The sequence below is a fragment of the Tamandua tetradactyla genome, chromosome 20, assembly GCF_023851605.1.
Source record: "Tamandua tetradactyla isolate mTamTet1 chromosome 20, mTamTet1.pri, whole genome shotgun sequence".
NCBI lineage: Eukaryota > Metazoa > Chordata > Mammalia > Pilosa > Myrmecophagidae > Tamandua > Tamandua tetradactyla.
In genome coordinates, this window is record NC_135346.1 from 10,551,642 (window position 1) to 10,555,876 (window position 4,235).

The following is a 4,235-nucleotide window of genomic DNA, read 5'->3' on the forward strand; positions in this document are numbered from 1 at the left end:
CTCTCATTTAAGCACAAGCCAATTAAGTTAAACGTCACTCATTGCAGCAGGCATGCCTCCTAGCCGACTGCGGATGTAATTAGCAACAGATGAGGTTCACCTACAATTGGCTCATGTCCACAGCAACAGAACTAGGTGCTTTCACCTGGCCAAGTTGACAACTGAATCTAACTACCACACCCACTGTACAGCTACAGCACGTTTTGTCTATCCACTCATTTGCTGATGGATGCTTGGATTGCTTCCGCTTTTTTGCTATTGTGAAAAATGCAGCCATGAACATTGATGGGCGTTATCTGTTCAAGTTCCTACTTTCAGTTCTTTTGGGTATATACCTAAGAGTAGAATTGCTGGGCCATATGGTAACTCTATGTTTAATTTTTTGAGAAACTGCCAAGCTTTTCCTCAGTGGGTACATCATTTCATATCCCCACTGACGGTGTACGAGGGATTCTATTTCTCTGTGTCCTCTCTAACACTTATTATTTTCAGTTGTTGTTTTTTCTAATAATACCCATGCTAAGGAGTATGAAGTAGTATCTCATTATAGTTTTAATTTGCATTTATCTAATGCTAATGATGTTGAGCATCTTTTCATATACTTATTGGCCATTTTAAATTCTTCTTTCTTAATTGGGTTGTCTCTTTGTCATTGAATTTTAGGATTTCTTTATATATTCTGGATATTAAACCCTTACCAGATATATGGTTTCCAAATATTTTCTCCCATTCTGTAGGTTGTCTTTTCACTCTCTTACTAAAGTTCTTTGATGCACAGAAGTTTTTCATTTTAGTGAAGTCTAATTTATTTATTTTTTCTTTTGTCATTTGTGTTTCTGTTCTAAAGTCCATCTGTCCATCACCTACAAGGGCATGAAGATATTTCCCCATGTTTTCTACTAAGAGTTTTATAGAATTGGATCTTATATTTAGGTTTTTTTGACCCATTTTGAATTAACTTTTTAATATGGTGAGAGGTAGGGGTCCTCGTTCGTTCTTTTTTTTTTCCCCAGTAAGAAAAGCTGTATATGGACTAAACATACTGAGCTAGAACATGATAAGCTAACAGGGGTCTCCAGCTCAGTCAGGAAAGCTGCCACAAGGGCAAACCTGGAACTAGTCAAGGGCAGTGCCACACATTGACATCAGATTTACCAGTCTAATTTTGAACCTGGCCTTTTTAAGTGCAGGAGGAAGGTGGGGTGGGGAGCAAATCATGCATGAAATAGAAAATATACAATCCACCCATTAATACCCACATTTTCATACTTCTTCCACCCATTTTCCCTTCAAGGAACAAATCAAAGGAAAAGCTGGGCGTCTTTCCATAAAGTCCCTATATTGACTATCGATACATTATAAAACAGGCAGGGCTTGGATTCGAGGAGGCAGACTTCACTCTCCTTGGCCGCAGTTACTCCTGACCATTTAGTCTGGAAAGACTTCGCAGGAAACACCCAGAAGTGAGAAGAAAGATGTGGCTCACTTAGCTTATACAAGGGCATCCGTTTCTCCAAGAACTTTCATACTCGGTCCTTCACTGGATTTTAGCAGACTTCTAACCTGCAGCAGCAGAGCTCAGCCAGCTGCGAGACACAGAGGAAAGCAGTCCTTTGATCCAGCATGCCTTGGTTCAGTCACTTCGTCTGGTCACACATGCCAGTCTCAGACATGTCCTCGGGGGGCCTACAGCTGTTTGCTTTATGGAGTGGAAGCTTGGGTGTTTTCCCTCCGTGCATGTCTCCACCTTTCACTCTGGACCCGAGACAGCTGCTTGGTGTGTGTGTGTAAGTTACTGTTTCCCTGCCGCTGACTCCTCCTCAACCTCTGGCTTCTCGACCTGTGACTCTGGAGGAATCAGGCACTAGACCTCCTCTCTGCTGATGGCTACTTTATCTGGCTGGCGCCACCTTTTGAAATGTTGCAAGATGCTCTCATCAGAATCAAGTCCATCCACAAAGAAGTCTGACCCTAACTTCTCCTGGAGGGACAGATCCTAGCATTCCTTCTTGGTTTGGGCCAGGGTTTAAAGCATGTCCTTGAAAGACACTTCCTGATTTAAACCTTTGATTTTTCTGAGTTTCTTCTCTAGAGATGCTAAATAAACTTCTGAATCCTGCAAGGTTAGCCCAAGGCTTTAGAGCTGGCTGCACAGCAAAGACTGTTGCCTTGCCTTGACCTTTGTCCAGAGGATAAGAATTCAACAAGGAATCTGAAAAGGCGTTGTTGACACCATCCTCTTTGTCAGGATTTGGAGACAGGAACAGATTTCAGCCTAGAGATCCTGGCCAGACCTTGTGGATCTAGAGTCAGGGCTCTCAAACATTCTCATTTTCATTTGGAATCTGCCAACCCAGCAGCAGGTAAATGCTGGGCAGAAGGAAAATGCCATCATTCATTCTTTTGCATGTGGATTTCCAGTTGGCCCTACACCATTTGTTGAAGAGACTACTTTTTCCCCTTTACATGGATTTAGCACCCTCATCAAAAGTCAACTAGTCATAGATGTGTGGGTTTATTTCTGTATTCTCAATTCTATTGCATTGGTCTAAATGTCTATCCTTATGCCAGTACCACACTGTTTTAATTACTGTAGCTTTGTAGTAAATTTTGAGATTTAAGAAGTTTGTTCTTTTTCATTATTGTTTTGCTATTTGGTGACCCTTGAAATTCAATATGAATTTGAGGATTAGCTTTTTCATTTTATCAAAAAAGGCTGCTGGAATTTTGATAGGATTGCATTGATCATTTTAGGTAGTATTGCCACCTTAACAATACTAAGCCTTCAAATCCATCCATGAATATTTTATGTCTTTCCATTTATTAAGTCTCCTTTAATTTTTTTTTCAGCAATGTTTCCTTCCTCATTTAAAGTTTACAAAACTTTCACCTCCTTGGATAAATTTATTTCTAGGTATGTATTCCTTTAGATGGTATTTTAAATGGAATTTTTTTCATGATTTCCTTTTCAGATTGTTCACTACTGGTTTGTAGAAACACAAGTGATTTGTTGTGCTGATCTTGTACTCTGCATCTTTACTGAATTTGTTGATTAGTTCTAGTAACTTTCATACAGATTCTCTGAGATTTCTATATTTAGAATCAGGCCATTTGCAAATAGAAATAGTTTTACTTCTTCCTTTCCAATATGGATACTGTTTATTTCTTTTTCTTGCCTAATTGCTCTGGATAGAACTTCCAGTACAATGTTGAATAACAGTGGTGAGAGTGGGCATTCTTGTTTACTCCTGAGCTTCGGGGAAAGATTTCAGTCTTTTACCATTGATTATAATGTTAGCTCTGGGTTTTTCATGAATGCCCTCTAACCTGTTGATATTCTATTATCATTTTTCCAAATGTCTTTGTCATGGAAGAATGTTGGATTCTGTCAAATGTCTTTTCTGGGTCAATTGAGATGATCACATGGACCTAGCAGTTTTTAAAAAGAGTAAAGTAGAGCTTCTGGAATTTAAAAAAGACTAAAACATTGTATTGGTTTGAAGCTGCGAGGTACCCCAGAAAAGGCCATGCTAGTTTAATCCATTCTTGTGGGTGCAGATATGTTATGGGTGGGACCTTTGGGTTAGGTTGTTTCAACTGAGATGTGACCCACACTATTCAAGGTGAGTCTTGATCCTTTTGCTGGAGTCCTTTATGAAAGATTAAAGGACAGAAAAGCAAGAGAGCTGAGAGAGAAATCCCTGGGGAAGCTAGGAGAGGACCCACAAGGAAGCCCTGGAACCAGAACCTAAAAACAAGGGAACCAGGAGTGAAGGACCAGCAGATGCTGTTCATGTACCATCCCACGTGACAAAGGAGCCCCACATACCAGAGTCCAGATATCATCATCCTCTTGATGCCTTAATTTGGACATTTTCATGGTCTAAGAACTGTAAATCTGTATGTTAATAAATCCCCATTGTAAAAGCCAACCGATTTCTGGTACATTACATTCTGGTAGTTTTAGTAAACTGAAACAAGCACAATACTCACAAAAATTCAATGGGGAGGTTTAGTAGCAGATTAGATTAAAGAGATTCAATAAACTAAAAGACAGATATAATCTGTGATATAATATCCAAATTATAACAGAGAGAAAGACAAAAGAAAAAATACGAAAAGGAAATTAAGAGATATGGAGGATCAAATGAAAAATGTTAGCTCATGTTTAATCAGAATTCTAAATAGGGCAGACAGAAAAAGTGAGGCAGAGGAAATAGAGACAATAGTGAGAT

General features: G+C 39.3%; 1 pseudogene; it reads right to left on the reverse strand.

Annotated features, from left to right (window-relative positions):
* Window positions 1–614: 614 nt before the first annotated feature.
* On the reverse strand, window positions 615–2,591 carry LOC143664436 (coiled-coil domain-containing protein 32 pseudogene; annotated as a pseudogene).
* Window positions 2,592–4,235: the final 1,644 nt, after the last annotated feature.